General features: G+C 47.2%; 1 protein-coding gene across 6 annotated transcripts in view; it reads left to right on the top strand.

The window, feature by feature from the left end:
• The window catches only part of frmpd3 (FERM and PDZ domain containing 3), a 698,336-nt gene that overhangs the window by 417,858 nt on the left and 261,300 nt on the right, over positions 1-19,178 (top strand). For 5 of the 6 annotated variants that reach the window (XM_072505444.1, XM_072505439.1, XM_072505441.1 and 2 more), the window contains one exon: positions 18,732-18,861. The gene's annotated coding sequence lies outside the window, so the exon portion shown is untranslated. The remainder of the gene's footprint in view (positions 1-18,731; positions 18,862-19,178) is intronic. The other variant, XM_072505443.1, reaches the window with a different exon arrangement.

Below are 19,178 nucleotides of genomic sequence, written 5' to 3' on the forward strand. Positions count from 1 at the left end.
GAACAAACTCTGTGTTACTGGTCATGGGTTCTGTGGGTTCTTGCATGGCTAATGAACCTGATCCTAGAGCCACATCGTCTGCCACACCCTTGACAGGTGTTTCCAGGAAGTGGGAAAGTGGACTCTAGACTGCTGGTATTCCTTTCCCAGACACTTTTTCTGGGCCTTCTCTTGCCGTCGGGTGTTCTCAAAGAATTGTGTCCCTTCAATCAGGAGGTTCCTCCAAGCAGGTCTCTTCTGAGCATCGTTGATGTTGCATTTCTTGAGGTAAGCCATTAGGGTGCCTTTGAAGCACTTCCTTTGTCCTCTTCTTGTTCTAAAGCCTTCCTTGAGCTGGATGAAGAAGATTTGCTTTGAAGTCAGGACTCTGACTTCCCAAGCACATGGCTGGCCCAGTGGTGTTGGTTTCAGAATCATGGCTTCGATACTGGTGCTCTTGGCTCCTTCAAGGACACTGATGTTAGTACGCCTGGCCTTCCAGCTGATGCGGAGAATCCATCTCAGGCAGTGTTGATGGTACCTCTCCAGGACCTTGAGGTGGCATCTGTACTTAGCACAATTTTCTGAGCCATATAGAAGAGTTGAGAGGTCAACCGCCTTGTACACGAAGGTCTTGGTATCAGCATAGATGTCACGGTCGTCAAAGACTCTCATCCTTAGGCGTCCAAAGAAGGCACTCATGAGTTAGATATGATGTTGGATATCCTCATCGATGTCAGCCTTGCAGGAGAGGTGGCTCCCCGGGTATGGGAAATGTGTTTCAAAATATATCTCTTATTAAGATCTCTGAAGGCAACTTGGACAAACAACATGAATTCTAACTCTACCTCATAATCCTGTCAAAAGCTTATGCAGCTTCCTCTTTACAAATATGACTGCACATTCTTTTTATTTGTTTTTTTTGAAATGTGGACGTCAGTAGTAAGGCCAGCATGTATTTCCCATATCTAGCTGCCCTTGCAAAGGTGCTAGCGAACTGTCCCCTTAACCACAGACGTCCATCTGGTGTAGGCTCACCCACACCTGTCAGGCATAGAATGTCATACTTTTAATGAGGTGATCCTGAATTCAAATAGCACAGATATCACTGTACTCGAGGAAGAGATAGACTCTTCCAACGTCAGCACAAAATTGTGTACTGCCTCTGGAAATTCTGACAGACGCCCACACATTCCTCTTTGCTGCTCCACAGGACCCGCTGTGTATATGATCCCCGAGGCTCAACATCTGTGTCCAGCTGAGCTTAGGTGCAGCTGTCTTCTGTCCTCCAATGCGGACTCCCTGCAGCTGTTCTTGCCTGCAGCACCTGATTCTGCTCACAAGTGAAGTGCTCCTCACCTTTTGCCACCCTTTGTATCTGTGGCTGAGGGCCCCATTGATATGTATGTGTACTTCTGCACTGGTGGAGGGTGTGCATGAGCCAAGTGAAAGTGCTTCCTTCAGAATGCTGTTCCCGTTCTGCAGACTGAGCCACCTCCTCATTCCACTCTTCTTGCACCAACAGCAATATCTCTTTGGCAGCGAGAAGACATCAGTTAGTGCTGCACATGTGCAACATTGCATTCATGCCATCACAACTTGATGACCATATCAATGTATTTTAATAGTGCCAAATGAGCAGCCGGAGGTATAATAATAATTTTTATTAGGTCACAAGTAGGCTTACATTAACACTGCAATGAAGTTGCTGTGAAAATCCCCTAGTCGTCACACTCCGGCACCTGTTCGGGTACACTGAGGGAGAATTCAGAATGTCCAAATCACCCAACAAGCACGTCTTTTGGGACTTGTGAGAGGAAACCAGAGCACCCGGAGGAAACCCACACAGACACGGGGAGAATGTGCAGACTCTGCTCAGACAGTGACCCTCACGCTGTAAAGCAACAGTGCTAACCTCTGTGCTACCGTGCTGCCCACCCATAGCTCTGTGCGACTTGGCTGATTAATTCAATCACCCGGCCCTGACCCCACTCCTATTGCTCCTTCAGCTACCACCCGATTTGTAGGGCTTCCTCCTCCATTGGCAGTAGGATTACCCAGGATGGCACTCATCCCTGCTTTCCCTCTTCTCTGGGTTTTGAGCTCTTTTTCCCAGCAATGATTAACAAAAGGGTATTTGTGGTATGAACGGTCATGCCTATGGTCCAAAAGGCAAATCCACATTTGAGGGACATCACTGTAGGATGGGGAGCCCTCCATCAGAATGTATGGGAAGTGAGCATGCTTTCTGCTTAGCTGCTATGTTGCAGCAAGCCTTGGAATATCTTCATCTGTATGATAGTAAATATTCTGGTTCAGAGGGTATCTGTGCAGTGGAATGTCGAAGAGATGTGGATTTGATGGCTGCAAGCTGGGACTTATATGGCACTCTCCTCTTGCCAATCCTCTGGAGGTAATCAAAATGCTTCCTGCACTGGATCCAGGGCCTCTGCACCACGTTCTAGCTTTGTACCTTCTCTGCTATCTGCAGCCATGTCTACTTATTCAGGTCAGCTGACCTCCTCCTACCAGCCTCGAGGATGAGCATCTGTCTCCATGCCTTAACCATTTCCAACATAATGTTCAGGGAACTGTCCATGAAGCAACTGCAGCCCTTCTCCGTATTCCTGTCATTCCTCTCAAAGTTCTCATAGAACTGTTAGAATTGCACAACTCTTGTGCTGCCAATATCAAAGCTGCGTGTGTCCTGTGGCAGCACGGTGGTACAGTGGTTAGCACTGCTGCCTCACGGCGCTGAGGTCCCAGGTTCGATCCCGGCTCTGGGTCACTGTCCGTGTGGAGTTTGCACATTCTCCCCATGTTTGCGTGGGTTTCGCCCTCACAACCCAAAGATGTGCAGGGTAGGTGGATTGGCCACGCTAAATTGCCCCTTAATTGGAAAAAAATGAATTGGGCACTCTAAATTTTTTTTTTACAAGCTGCGAGTGTCCTGTTAAATCCAACACATGAAATCACATTTCTGGTGCATATTCCTGCCTGCCATCCTTTATGCAGCATGGTAGCACATTGGGTAGCACTGGTGCTTTACAGCTCGGGGGTCCCAGGTTTGATTCCCAGCTTGGGTCACTGTCTGTGCGGAGTCTGTATATTCTCCCCGTGTCTGCGTGGATTTCTTCCGGGTGCTCCGGTTTCCTCCCACAAGTCCCGAAAGACGTACTGTTAGGTGAATTGGACATTCTCAATTCTCCTTCTGTGTACCCGAACAGGTGCCGAAATGTGGCGACTAGGGGCTTTTCACAGTAACTTCATTGCAGTGTTAATGTAAGCCTACTTGTGACAATAAAGATTCTTATTATTAATTATTATTATTTAATTGGACAACAATTCTGGAGGTGGATTCTCAATTGCTCACCTTCTGGAAATATGAGGCCAACTTCCAACTGTGCTTTCAATCAGGTTTCTGCCCAGAATTAGGCCCAACTCAGCACCTGAAACTAAGGCAGTAAGTATACATCCCTTGTCATTCTTCCAGGGCTATGGATAACTAGTCTAATAGCATAACTGCTATGATAGTGTATCTTCTTTCTGCTTTTTTAGCAACCTCTCCCCAGTCTTTAATTGAGATTGCAGTGGAATGCCGAAGAGATGTGGATTTGATGGCTGCAAGCTGGGACTTATATGACACTCTCCCCTTAGTTCACAGCTAAGAAATAGATCAAAACGTTTCAACAGATGGAGGTGTGTGTTACTTTCAAATCATTGCAGCATCCTTCCATCTATGTGAGCAGCTGGGCACACAGCAAACCCATCGACAATGGGATCATTTCATATGGTGTACTTTTATCAATGGATGAAGAAGCCAATCCATGAAAGATAGGTTCTACCATATATGTGCCATACATAAGGTTCTACCACAAGTGCCATATATGAGATTATCAGGTGGCATTGTCGGGTGCAACTTTAGTGTTGGCAACTGCTGCCAAGCTGCTGGAGCCACTGATGGTCATGGTGGCACATGCTGGCTCACAAGTAATATTACCATTTCCCTCTATTATTAGCTAGTGCCTCCCATGTGTGACAATTTAATTATAGGACCAGTGTGGATTTCAATTTGTATCCTGTGCAACCTTAAGAGTCATATCATAATGAGTTGTTAGGCTGAAGTAGCATGCTCTCTAATGTACAGGCAGAGTACATACATGGGTAAAGCAGCAGTATCTATGGAAGCTAGCACCTAGTGAGTCAGCATGCAGTGTTTCAGAAATAAATGGAAACATTCTATGGTTTTCCCACTGGCGGTGGGGGGAGGGGTGGGGGGGCTTCAAATGGTTCAAATAGCCTTCCCACCACACTCCCACCCGCCAGTCTGCAATTTTACGATGGGACGGTCAAGACCTAGGGCTGCTGCCTCAATTGAGGCACATAAGGGGTAATTAATGATCACATAAGGGCTGATTCCTGCATAGCCTCCATTCTGAGGGAGGCAGAAAGAGTTGAGGAAATCTGGACAGTCACCCTGCACAGGCCTCAGTTGGGAAGGGGGAAAGTAGGAATCATAGAATCTCTGCACAGCAGAAGGAGGCCGTACGGCCAATCAAGACTGCACCGACCCTCTGAAAGAGCACCCAACCTAGGCCCATTCCGCCCTCTTATTCCTGTAACCTCACCTAACCTGTACATTTGGACACGAAGGGGCAATTTTACCATGGCCACTCCACCTTAACTGCACATCTATGGACTGTGGGATGAAACCAGTGCATCCGGAGGAAACTCACGCAGACATGGGGAGGAAGTGCAAACTCAACACAGTTACCCAAGGCCATAAATGAACGCGGGACCCTGGCGCTGTGGCGCAGCAGTGCTAGCCACTGTGCCGCCCGTGATTAAGGAGGTAACCTCCATCCACACCATCCTTTCAAAATCAGGTGCTTGCATCCCACCATCCCATAAGTGCTCCCTTCCCTGACCCACAGCCCTCAAAACCCTCCATCAAAACCCCCACTCCTCACTCCCCTCTCTGCCCACACCACCTGAACTCGCCTCCCATTCCTGCCCTGGGGCTTCCTGCATTTACCTGGTCCTGAACGCCTGGACTTCAACTCTGGTGATGCTACTACTACCTCTGGTGCTGCTGAGACAGCACGGCCTGGCCAATCAGATTGACTAGTAGCTCTCTTAGCTGGGCCTTCCTCCCAAGTGAGGGGTGAAAGTCCTGCCTCCAGTCAGTTTAGGTTCCCTGGAGTGTTAAATAGCTGTAGAGCAGCCAGTATCGGCGGCAGTGTGTTCCCCGCTGACTCTTTGCATGGCAGGTGGAAAATCTTGGCCCAATGTTTTCGATCTGTTGATCCTCTCATGAAATAGAGTTGTAAAACAAAAAAGAACAGGGGGGATTTTCCAGTCGTTCTTGCCAGCAGGATCATCCGGTAGACCGGCAGCGGGGGGGGTTCAATGGAAAATCCGATTGATGGCAGAGGGACCAGGAGATCCTGCTGCCGGCCAATGGCGTGCCATCTCCCACTGCTGAGAAATATGCCAATAATGGGGGGGAGGGGGGGATTCCTCCCCCAATATTTTATAATAACTTCTTTCTTAATTATGAATAAATTTAGCCAAATACAGCATTTAAAATGACGCAGAAACAGATATATGGCAATTACAGTACAGGAATACTCAACTGGCCGATCACATCTAAAGTGCCTTCCCATATAATGCCGACTCATTGATCCAAAATATAATTATGGGGTGACTTAGCTGTCAAAACTTTAAAAGCATTTTGGACACTGATCTTCATTCAGTAATACATGTCAAATCATTACCTTATCCTCCTTCAGAATTATATGACAAATCTGTAAAAGCCAGTAAATAAAATAATAGAATGCAATACTGACGTGTGTCAGAACTGTTGGGGTTGACTTCAATAAATTGCTTCAAAACCGCTTTATAAGCAAGTTGGTTTCTCGTCCATTCGGGTCTTTGAGCCATTTATTAGCTCATAAACTTTGTCATTTGCAGGCAACTCACTTCGACCTTTTTTTTTGCGAGTCCTGCTCCATTAATCAAGGCAAAAGCAATACATTAGTTTTTGGAAGATTGAATGTCAAAAATGTGCATTGTTGAAGAGACAGTATTCAAAGAGTGTAAGAATCATTGACTTGAATAAAAAAGGTTGAAGTCTTAACAGTGTGTAATCATTCTGCATTGATTGCAATAAATTTCCAAAATGAAATGGAGTGATGTTTTTGGCTTTTAATCAGTTGGAATCTGCCAAAAGATACATTATGAGGCCTGCGGTATTTCACTGGGGAAAATAAAATTTGATTGAGAATTCCCAGAGGTGATTTTGCATGGTCGTGCTTAAATCTGCTGATTAAAGTTTTTCTAGCCCTCCAAGTGCTTTGTTGACACCGAGGGAAAAAAATAGATTGGCCTTTCTAACTCAAGGCCAGGGAGGTTAGATTTCTTCCCATTTTGACCTCTTCCCTGTTCATTTTGTACGTGATCAAGAGAAAATGAATCCTCAAAGCACTTGGACTGAGGGGATTGTGCTCTCCAGTTTCTTATTGTGATAAAGAACACAATCTCACATTATGGCTCAGATTTTGCTGCCACAGTACAGCAAGTTTAATGGAGCTGGCTATTATTAATGTACAAATTATCCTGAATTACATCTATCTTTTATTAGCTTCGCGAAAATTGCAGTTGGCCCTAAATCTCCCTGTGAGTTTCATGAGCTGCTATATTTGCATATTAATTCCAAGGGACATCATTTAACAGTAGAGGTATCTTTTTACGTCGAAGGTTTGTGTCCCTGAAACACAATCAATCTACTTGTCCTTGGAGCAATTTAAACTGTGGAGTCTCATTCCTAAAGGTTATAAATTCAGATTGTTTTTCATACTTTCTCTTTGCTTCTTTTTTTCCCTCTCAATCCAATCTTTTTTATCTCACTTCCACCCATAACTTGCTCAGAGTGACAATCTCCGGTGAATTGCCACTCTGGATGGACTTACACACGTAGCACATTGGTTAGTACTGTTGCTTCACAGCTCCTGGGTCCCAGGTTCGATTCCTGGCTTGGGTCACTGTCTGGGCGGAGTCAGCACGTTCTCCCCATGCCTGCGTGGGTTTCCTCCATCAGTCCAAAGATGTACAGGTTAGGTGGATTGGCTATGCTAAATTGCCCTTAGTGTCCAAAAAATGTTAGATGGGGTTACTGGGTTACGGGGATAGGGTGGAGGTGTGGGCATAAGTAGGGTGATCTTTCCAGGTGCTGGTGCAGACTCGATGGGCCGAATGGCCTCCTTCTGTCCTGTAAATTCTATGATTTCTCTGAAAGCCCCTGTCTCGCTTAACCTTCTTCCCTCAGGCTGGGTGAGACAGGAGCAATGAAGTGCACCTCAGGCTGCAACAGCGAGGATTAACTGGGGTGCAGGAAGAACGACATGCCCCCTTTTTAAGGCACTAATTGCCGTAAAGGAGATGTTAAAGGGACAATTTAAAGGAAGAAGGTAAGTTTCAAAGATAAGCAGGTCAGACAATTGGGGGTAGACTGGAGGTTGGGGGTTGGAGGAGAGACCGAGGGATCTGGAGGGGTAGGGGGGGGTTGCAGGGTGGTGAGGTCAGGAGTGGGGGGTCGGGTCGGACTGGGAGGAGGAGTCGGGTGGTGTGGGATGGGGTGAGGCCGGATTAGAAAGGGAGGGATGGGAGGGTCTGGTCGGATGTGGGCGGGGGCTCGAGTCGGTTGTGGGGGGTTGCTGTGGAGTTAGGTTGGACCGGGATGGGGTCCCAGTTCAGATGAATTCGGTTGGGGGGGGGCATTAGGTCAGACCGGACGGGGAGTGGGGTGGGCTTTGGGCCAGAAGTAGGGCAGACTTGTGGGACAATGAGGGGGGTGTCAGGGGTGGTGGTTGGGGGTGGTGTGGGGGAATCTTCTAGGGAGTCATGTATGTACGGGATGATACTTGTGAAGCTCAGTCCATGCGTTTCAATAGTTATTCTGCATTTGGAAGTGAATATTTTCCTTCTAATTCTTTCCGAGTAGCTATCAGGGTAAAATTGATAGAACCATCCAAATTTACATTGCTTCTGTTGGTTGGTACCCAGCGCAGTGCAATTGTCCAGGGGAAGTTAATACTTCTGTACAATTTCCAGGTAAACCCTTATGTGGGTACTTCCTGGAGGGAATTCCCCCATGCATCATTGGGATATCCCCTAAATACAATGAACCAGGAAGTTATGGATCTTTTCTGCATCTGATTCAACTCTAATTCACCTTAATTCTTCGTTGTTCCTCTGTTCCTTTTCAAATGTCTAAATCAAATTGCTTAAGGATGTCCACTTTTAGTCTCATCATTCACTAACCTTCCAAAAGCCTCACAACCCTGTGTCATTATTAACATTATCAACCTGATTGAGGTCTACAAGATTATGAGTAGCATGGATAGAGTGGATGGGCAGGCACTCTTTCCCAGGGTGGCTCAGTCACCAGGGGGCATAGGTTTAAGGTCCGTGGGGCAATGTTTAGAGGAAATGTGCAAGGCAGGTTTATTAAGCAGAAGATGGTGAGTGCCTGGAACGCGTTTCCAGGGGAGGTTGAGGAAGCAGATACATTAACGATGTTCAAAAGGCATCTTGACAAACACATGGATAGGATGGGTATAGAGGGATACAGCACAAGGAAGTGCTGAGGATTTTGGCCAAGGTTGGTATCATGACCAGTACAGGCTTGGAGGACTGAAGGGCCTGTTCCTGTGCTGTATTATTCTTTGTTCATATTTCCACAACTTACAGGCCAAAAACACTTTGAGTTGATGTGCAAGAAGAAAAAGTCCAATTTATCGAGCACCCTGCCTCAGAAAGATCTGAGCCAATAAATGTAAAAGATTATTATTTATGTTGTAGCCACCTGAGTTGGCCACTTCCCGACTTAAAATGGAGATCCACAAAGGCTGCAGGGAAATTCAGCCAACACAGCCAAAAACCAGCAAGTGCAGAAATCCTGTGTATTAGAACTTACAAAAGCCCACCCAGCACTGAAACCAGCAGCCATCTGCATATTAATGAGCGATCCCCGGGCACAATTGAAACACTTAAGGTGAATAAGGCCAAGCCAGACTCCTCGGCGCCAGCAGGAGCCAAGACAAAGGAAGGCCAACGGACACTCAGGGACCGCCCAGCGATCAGGGAACAACTCCAGTATTGGGGAAATCGATCCAAGTGATCGGAACGCAGTCCAATCACTTGGAACCAGGTACGGGGTCCGCCCCGAATGGCGGGAAGTCCCTGGGGACTATAAAGTAGAGTCCCCAAGTTCAAACCATCCATCTTGTCAGGGTCACTCAGCAGCGAATCAACCCTTGAGAGTGAACTGCCCAAGCTGCCGCACCAACCAAGTAAGTCTCCAGTCAATGCACGCTACGAGTAAGGCGCTCCTCGCTACCAGTCCATACCAGCTTTTGAATCCTGCAGTTTCAGAACCCGAACGAAAGGCCATTTGTTCCCCTGACCTAGTGGGCCAGTCCAAAGCTAAGTATAGGCCTTTTAGTGATAGAGAATAGTCTAGAAAGTAGAGTTTATGCATGAGTAGTGATTTACTGTGTATAATGAATGTGTTTTGATTTGAATCTTACTAATTGGTGTGTTGAGTTATTGATCAGTACTTGAACTTGAACCTCGTGGCGGTATCATAAAGATACCTGGCGACACTAGAGCAAAGGTTATAGAAACAGAGCAAATTCAGTAAAGACCCAAAGGGCAATGAATTAAGAGCCAACAAAAGTTAGCAACATATTACTGGCGACTCCGCCGGGACCCGACTTAGAAGTGGCTTAACCACTCCAGGAGAACCCAAAAATTTGAATTAGAATCCAATTGGGAACAGAAAAACCACAAGTGTTCAAGCAGTTCTGATCAATCCTCATAATTCGGAAGTGTGTTAATGCATGCGTAACTAACAGGGCTATAAGGTAAAACTGATAGATTTTTTGTTGCGAAAAACTGTCGGGAGTTTGTATGCCGGAAAATAGCGAAAGCCATACCCGTAATTACAGCACCGCCTTAGTACCCCTCGTTCCAAATTTTAAGAGAGTATTTGGAGAGGAAAGATGGCAATGCAGGCAATGCAATGCCTCATGAACCCTGAAGAATTCGTGGTCACAGCGACCAGCAGCAGAGTAGGTCAGTGTCCCGTTTGGGAAGAGGAGATCAGGAAATATCTCAAAGGGAAAGGATGGCCCCTTTGGAGTGAATTCTGTGATAATGAGGAAACAGGACCCGGGAGTATAGGACATACTTGGTGGGAGAACCTGTCAGAGATCCATAAGAAAAGCTTAGGGAAAGCTCGCAAGCCAATGGCAATCGTGTCTTGTCTGGCACAATTGCGAGGCACAGAGGAGGTCGTTCGGATGCTCCGTAAAGAGATAGAAGGAATACATCGAATGAGTAAGGTCGATGTAAGTGAGGTTGAGAAAGAGAACATAGAGTTGAGAAGGAAGTTAGGAGCAAAGGACGGAGAGGTGGATGATGCCAAGTGGGCACACCAGTCTTGTCTGGTGCACCTAAGCAGCTTCCAGACACAGTACGAAAAGGCCTATCAGGACACGCAACATGCAGTTCTGATAAGAGAGGAAACAGAGAAACAGGTAGAGGCATTGCAAAGGTAGTGTAGCGACCTGAAAGCAGCATTACGAGCACTCCATGCTGCCACCACGGAGCAGAGACAAAGCTCATTAGATCACGCAAAGTGCCGGAAGCAGATTGCAGAACTGCAGTCTTTGCTTTCAGTTCAGAATGGATTCCAGAGCACCTTTGGATCCCAGTTAGATGCAGAAGACGGCCCGGATTGGGAAGAATTAAATGAGACCGCGCATAGATATGTTCAGGGAACATGTGCACAAGGAAAGCCCCAGAAGAGAAAAGCACCCCAACCCCCCACAGAGCAGATAGTTCAGGCACCAATGAACCCAGTAACCACCCACCGCACAGTCACATTGGAAGGAGACACGGGATTCCTGTACACGACCCCCTTAACCGTGACCCAATTACGGGACGCGTGCGAGAAAATCCCACCGTTCCTCCCCACCACAGACCCCCACCACTTCTTTGCCAGAGTAAAGCAGCAGGCGACCATGTACGGCCTGGACGAGCGTGAGCAAGTGAAGCTCACAGTTTTGAGGTTAGACCCTTTGGTCGTAGCAGCCCTTCCCGACCCACAGAATGTAGGAGGAGGCACCCTTGCAGAAATGCACACAGCGATCCTAGACGCGATCGGCTACAACAGAGGTGACCCCGTAGAAGGCCTGAATAAGTGCAGGCAGAAAAAGACAGAACACCCCACAGCGTTTGCTGGACGCCTGTGGATCCATTTCACAGCCGTTTTCGGCAATTTAGACCGCGCCCATTTGTCCCAAGACGGTATGGCCAAATGGACCCGCACCCTTATCTCCCATGCCACAGAGGTAGGACAAAAAGCCTGTACCAACTATGACCCCTCAGAGGAAGCCCACAATGAGAAATGGGTGTTAAAAAGATTGTCCCGCACCTGGGAGCAATCTGTCCAAAACAAACCCGTAATTAAGAAACCCGAAGAACAGCAGGCAGAGGCAGATATCCACACAGTTAAGACGCACCAGAACCCCGCATGGGTAAACAAAGGAAGGAACAGCCCCCCACAGAAACCACAGGAGTGTTGAAACTGTGGACAATAAGGACACTTTGCACGAAAATGCAATGCCCCACAAAAGCCACAGAGAGCCCAGCAGACAGGCACTCTGAATAGAAACAGGACAAAGTCAGTCCATAGTGTAAGCACCCGTTCAGACCAAGCAGACCTGAACGGAACTGACTGACAGTGTTCGGGCTCCCTCACTTGGGTCTGTGACACCCTTTGGGATAGGTCCGGCCGACCAGTAGTTGCAGCAAAAGTACGGGGACAGCCCATCGAATTTCTCTGGGACACAGGAGGGTACCGCACCATAATAAATTCCTCCACCATGTTCCAAAAAGACACGTGGCCCACTACAGCCACAATCACCCTCAGCGGCTTCACAGGCCACTCACAACAGGGACACATCACTGCCCCTGTACCCATTCAAATCGGCATCATCACTACCAAGCACCCATAGTCTTAGTCGACCTGCCCCACACAGCAGAACACATTCTGGGCATCGATTTTATGAATTCCCACAACCTGTCCTTTGATCCAGTCAACCAATGTGTCTGGAAAATGGCAAAATCCGCAAGAGCCCCCGCAACGCTCACAATAGGTGAATACGCAAACAAGATAAGCGCAGTCGGCGAATTTTGGTTTGACCCGACCACGGTGAGCACAGACAAGCAGGTTAGGGCAGTTCTGCAGAAGTACAGGACAGCATTCGCGACCTACAAACACGACTGTGGCCAGATGACTGGTTCCGTTCAAATCACAGGACCTGACCCTAGACCCCAAAAGCAATACGGATTTCCCCAAGAGGCAGAGGGAGTAATCGCAAAAGTGATCAACAGCTTATTAGAGCAGGGCGTACTCCGATCAGTAGCCTCCACTAATAATGCCCCGATTTGGCCAGTGAGAAAGCCCGATGGATCATGGCGACTGACCATCGATTACCGGGGACTCAACAAAGTCGCCCCCGCAGCAGCCCCCACGGTAGCCACAAGTCCCGAGACCATGCTCAAACGGGGACTCAACTCACGATATTTTACGGTTTTGAACATCAGTAACAGATTCTGGTCCATTCCATTGGCAAAAGCGTGCCAGTACAAATTTGCCTTCACTTTTAAAGGTCAGCAGTACACGTGGACATGCCTGCCACAAGGATTCCACAACTCCCCCTCCATTTTCCACCGACAGCTGGCAAATGGATTATCGAAATTTTCTCGCCCCGAATGTCTGGTCCAGTATGTGGACGACCTATTACTGCAGACAAACACCAAGGCAGAGCACATCGAGCTTCTGTCCGAACTCCTGGAACTCCTGCAGCAGATTGGTTGCAAAGTAAACCCCAAAAAGGCCCAAATTTTGCAAAACAAAGTGATTTATCTGCGTGCGATTATCACGCATGGTAAACGCGAGAGCGAGCATAAAAGAATTGACTCGATTGTCAAATTGCCCCTTCCCCAGAATGTTTCAGCCCTCCGGTCGTTTTTAGACTGGTTGGCTACTGCCGAAACCATATTGACGGTTTCGCCACCAAGGCAGCGCCCCTCTCAGACCTCCTAAAGAAAGGAGACCCTTGGGAATGACTTCCGCAGCATACGGATGCTGTGGCTGCTTTGAAAACAGCCCTCATTGCAGCCCCCACACTACAAGTTCCAGACCTGCTTTCCCTCGACGCTATAGAGATAGCTAGCACCGACCGCACCCTTTCAGCTGTGCTCCTCCAGGAACTGCACGAACAGTTAAGACCTGTGGCTTACGCCTCCAGAGTTTTAGATCCTGTGGAGCAGGGATTTTCGGCCTGTGAAAGGCACCTGCTCGCAGTTTTCTGGGCAGTTCAATATTTTTCTTCCATAACCGGACGAAACCCCATCACAATCCTCACAGAACACACCCCCACCGAACTTTTACTGGACGGACGACTGAAAGACAGTACAGTCAGCCAGATTAGAGCAGCCAGGTAGACCCTTCTTTTGCAGGGACGGGACATCACTGTTAAAAGGACCAAGACCCACACTTTCCTAGCCGACAACCTTCAGTACCCAGGCAACCCCCATGAATGTGAAATCATCTCACCACAACACAGGCCACTTTATTGTGAAAAGCCCCCCCAAAAAGATAGGTAGTTCACCCCAGAGCCCCCAGCACACAGACACGTGCGAACCCTTAAGAATATATGTGGATGGATCTTCCACTATATTAGAAGGGAAGTGCATTACAGGATGCGGCATATATGTCGAGGACGCGCAGGGACGCGCCCTAGAAGTAATGTCACTAAAACTACCAGGACACTTAGGCGCGCAGGCGGCAGAACTAGCAGTTTTGCGTATATTATAGATCACCCAGAATCCTTCCCCAGCCCAGCAGACATATACTCGGACAGCCTCTATGTCTGCAACAGCCTTACAGAATTCCTACCCCTGTGGAAAGCAAGAGGATTTGTTTCCGCAGACGGAAAACCTCTCCCTTCAGCCCCATTGCTCCGCCACATTTTAGAGAAAGCACAAGATAGCACCTTTGGTATTGTTAAAGTTCGCAGTCACCACCGTTCCTCCCCCCCTGGAAATGTAAAGGCCGACGCAGGTTCCAGGTGTGGATATTTTTGGACACCCCCCGAAAGCGCAACAGTGAATGCAATTCAGGTCTCGCAGACTAATATCGAGGATTTAGTACAGGCCCAGAAGCAAAATAGCAATCTCAGGGAGATTTTGAAAGGAAAAATTCCAGCACCTTACATTAGATTTTAAAATGCACTAACCACTCATGACGGTGGTGTCCTAAAAGACACCCTTTATATGGTTCCTGAACAGGACAGGAATCAGCTTATTTGTTTGTTCCATGACAGTCATGGGCATCAGGAAATTGATCCCACTACAGCCCACCTCAGGCAGCTGTGTTGGTGGCCCAGTTTAAAAGAAGACGTAACACACTACGTTGAGAATTGCCTTATCTGTGCCCAAAACAATCCGGACAGATACGCAACGAAAGCTCAACTTAGCCACACCCGCACCGTTAATGGCCCTGGACTAACCTCCAGATCGATTTTATAGGACCATTGCCCCCTTGCAGGAATGGTTACAAGTACGTATTAGTTGTCATAGACACTTTTACGAAATGGGTAGAGGCATTCCCATCCAGAACTAACACGGCAAAGACCACAGCCAAGATCTTAACCCACCACATCTTTACGAGATGGGGACTCCCCCGCAGCATTGAATCCAACCAAGGTTCCCATTTTACGGGACGTGTCATGAAGAACGTCCTCACGATATTTGGCATTACCCAAAAGTTCCACATCGCATACCACCCCCAGTCAAGTGGTATCATGGAGCGCATGATTCGGACCCTAAAAGCCACTCTAAGAAAAATGATCCAACAAAACAACACCACTTGGGATTCAGTCCTCCCTTTTGCACTGATGTTTTTGAGAAATACTATTTCAACATCCACAGGTTACACCCCACCCACTCTCCTGACCGGACGCCCCATGAAATGCACAGAATTTTTATTAGGACTTGACCAGCCCCGAAGTGACGGCCCTCACAAACGAGAACGCAGTCAAACAGTTAGTTGAAAATGTGAAAACGGCTCAGCTAGCAGCCGCAGTAAGATTAGGCACAAGAAAGAAACAGAGAAAGGCCTGCTTCGACAAGACAGTGCATGCGACTGAGTTTGAGGTAGGACAGTAGGTCATGCTCTCCATCTATAACCCCAGCACATTCCTGTCACCGAAGTATTCGGGTCCGTACTCCACTGCGGACAAAGTAAGCCCCTCCGTCTATAAAATTAAGTACCCCAACGGAAAGACTGCGTGGTTCCATATTAACCAGCTTAAGGCATATGGCCCACAGTCCAACCACGCACATCACGTCATGCTCGACGCAGCAGACCACGCCCCGCCCACAGCCAACGTATCCCTGCCCTCCCCCAACACATCACCCCATCCACGGACTCGCCCTCGACTCCACCCCCGAACTCTCGACTCCGCCCCGGGATGCCCACAGACAGCAGCAACAGAGACAGCGACTGTGACACAGACAATAGCCACAGCACGCCTCCCTACTATCCCCATGCAACAGGCCCCACACCCAGCGAATCTGAACACGATTCAAGTGATCCCTTCCTGATCACATTCGTCAACAAACCCCACCAAAGACCACCGCCCTACGATGACGACCCCGACTCCGTCCCCACAGAATTAGACACAACTTTTTGGCACCGCGATAATTCATACAGGCTCGTCCGAAACGACGAGATGGACCCCAAATCGCACCATGCAGCCCTATCAGCCCTTATACATTCGAAGGTATGGCACCCGTGAGAAGAGGATGACTTTGAGTTTGACTCCCAAAACGAGAACCCCTATGCGACCCTGTTCGCAACTGATAACTGAGGTGTCCAGATGATGTTTTAAAAAGGAACCGCTTGGGAGAAACGGTGTCCTTTCTGATAGAACCGGCAGCATGTTGTTCAATGTTTGTTTGTTACTGTTATTGTTATGTGTTGTATGTAAGATCGGAAAAAAAATTTCATGGCCCCACGCCATATTTGTCAGCAGAAACCTATGAGAACTTGCCAGCACGCTTATCGGCAGAAACCGCTGAGAGCTTGCCAGCCCCCGTTCATAACTGCTGTTCTGGTTCGAAGGTAGAACCTTTACGGCAACCCCCCACGATGACTACATTTTTTGCCTGTTCTTGCCGGTTGCTCAGGCAGTGGAGAAACGGCATTTGTCTCCGCCCTGCCTGAGGACCCCCCCTCTGGTCAGCTACGCTCGGGTAGAGCACACACGGCATTGGTCACCGTCCTACCCGGGGATTCCATCCAATTCTTACCCGTCGCTGCCCATACGCACCTCATTTCGGCACTCTTGGTTCAAAAAGTTTTGTTTTGTTTTCCGGCAACCCTTAGGTTGCCATCCCTATGTTATTTACATCCTCAAACATTTGGATGGTAAATCGCACAGCCTGCGAGACGTCTCGCACTGTTTAAGTGTGTCTTGTCCTGAATATTTGGGTTTTTTTTTTAAATGAGGGAGTCACACATGGTGACAAATTGTAACGGGGAATTGGCACTGAAGGACAAACATACTAACATACGAGATATTAACCAAGATAGGAACAGAAACTATGCTTGATCCCACAGAACTCCAGGAACCCCAAGGAAAGAAAAGAAGAGAAGAGAAAGAAGAAGAACAATGAGGACATCCTCCGTGTTGATCACTACCATTATAATGTGTATTCGGTTGCAAGCAAACACAAACCCCCTGACCCCAACCCCCCCCGGCCGTTAATGATTCACTTTCCCATAGCACCCAGAACCCAGTAACAGGCAACACCACACCATCATGGTGTGACAAGCTCATAACATGGTACTCCCTTTCCTACGTAGTCGAATCCCTATTAGCATTGGCGATACTCTGCAGCATCGTGCAGACTATCCGCATGAGGAAATGGCAAAGGAGAGCCTACAGCGCTCGCACCCCGGTATACAGGATAAGATCCCCTATGTTCGGTTATCACCAGGACTCCGAACCCCTCAATCTATAATAAAGGACATAAAAAACAAAAATGTGTTTCGTTTACAATGGAAAGATTGTACACCTCTGTGCTTGACTGCCAAGCCAGAGGAAAAATGTGAATGCTGCTTTTATTTTTGTATTGTTCGGAAGATTAGTATGATTGAATGTTTGAGTGAGTGTAGTTTATGAGAGATAGTTAGAGGTACCGTTGTTTATGTTGTAATGCATGTCCCTGTTTTGACATAGCGCCACTTAGAATGTTAGCTAAAAATTTTCATTGCATAGTTACGGTCAGTGTAGAGGCCACGGAAGAGTGCTCGTTGGGTCAGGAAGCGAAGACAACGCAGTTATGTGATCCTTCACGCTTCTCGTTAGGGATCACAAGGAGGGCGTGTAGCCACCTGGGTTGGCCACTTCCCGACTTAAAACGGAGATCCACAAAGACTGCAGGGAAATACAGCCAACACAGGCAAAAACCAGCAAGTCCAGATATCCTATGTATTAGAACTTGCAAAAGCCCAGACAGCACTGAAACCAGCAGCCATCTGCATATTAATGAGCGATCCCCAGGCACAATTGAAACACTTAAGGTGAATAAGGCCAAGCCAGACTCCTCGGTGCCGGCAGGAGCCAAGACAAAGGAAGGCCAACGGACACTCAGGGACCGCCCAGCGTTCAGGGAACAACTCCAGTATTGGAGAAATCGATCCAAGTGATGGGAATGCAGTCCAATCACTTGGAACCAGGTACGGGGACCGCCCCGAATGGTGGAAAGCCCCTGGGGACTATAAAGTAGAGTCCCCAAGTTCAAATCGTCCTTCTTCTTGGCAGGGTCACTCAGCAGCGAATCAACCCTTGAGAGTGAACTGCCCAAGCTGCCGCACCAACCAAGTAAGCCTCCAGTCAACGCACGCTACGAGATAGGCGCTCCTCGCTACCAGTCCATACCAGCTTTTGAATCCTGCAGTTTCAGAACCCGAACGAAAGGCCATTTGTTCCCCTGATCTGGTGGGCCAGTCCGAAGCTAAGTATAGGTCTTTTAGTGATAGAGAATAGTCTAGAAAGTAGAGTTTATGCATGAGTAGTGATTTACTGTGTATAATAAATGTGTTTTGATTTGAATCTTACTAATTGGTGTGTTGAGTTATTGATCAGTACTTGAACTTGAACCTCGTGGCGGTATCATAAAGATACCTGGCGACTCTAGAGCAAAGGTTATAGAAACAGAGCAAATTCAGTAAAGACACAACGGGCAACGAATTAAGAGCCAACAAAAGTTAGCAACAATGTGAAGCTGAAACTCCAATGACTGGGCTACAGCTGTTAATGTGAATGTAAGAGTAGTTCTAAATTCCCACGCTGATAATTGCAGCTTGCACAATTTTCCAATAATTAATTCCTATATAATGCTCCCATAGTAGCCACAGAAGAAGATAAATATTTTCAGCTCTTTGAATATTATTGTTCCCTCTGCGCTGGCACTATCATCTGCCAACTGGAAGAGAATTCAACCGTTACCTCAACTAACAACATACTTTATTAATCTAGTAATGAATGCAGTCTTTATTAAGAGAGAATACAAAAGTCCAATCAGTCCTTTTGTATTTTTTTTTCCAGAAGTAATCTACTTTTCCACCTCGAGCTGTTCCACTGGATGATGTAAGTTACCAAGTAAAACAAGAAAGACTTGAGGATCCAACTTACATTGGAAAGGATCAGTGATACCGGAGAATCAATAACATTCAAGGTTTATTATCTATTTTTTCCTGACTTCTAAAGTTTTCTACGTCCCTTTCTTTGTCAGAATTTCAATTCCAGATAACTGTTTAATTTGAAATTTCACATTAAGTTTATTGAAATAAGTAGCGAACAGATCATTCATTGTTTAGCTTTCTGTAACGCTATCATTCTACTTAAAGTATACAAGTGATGTTTTACTAATGTAGTGATTAATGGGCGCTTTACCTCTAAATTAACAGAGGCACATAGACCTCATTGATTGATGGGTTTTAAAGTCTGAATTCAGTAAGTCTCATGCCAAAAAAATGGATTCAGACATATTGA

This window comes from Scyliorhinus torazame, chromosome 5 (assembly GCF_047496885.1).
Source record: "Scyliorhinus torazame isolate Kashiwa2021f chromosome 5, sScyTor2.1, whole genome shotgun sequence".
NCBI lineage: Eukaryota > Metazoa > Chordata > Chondrichthyes > Carcharhiniformes > Scyliorhinidae > Scyliorhinus > Scyliorhinus torazame.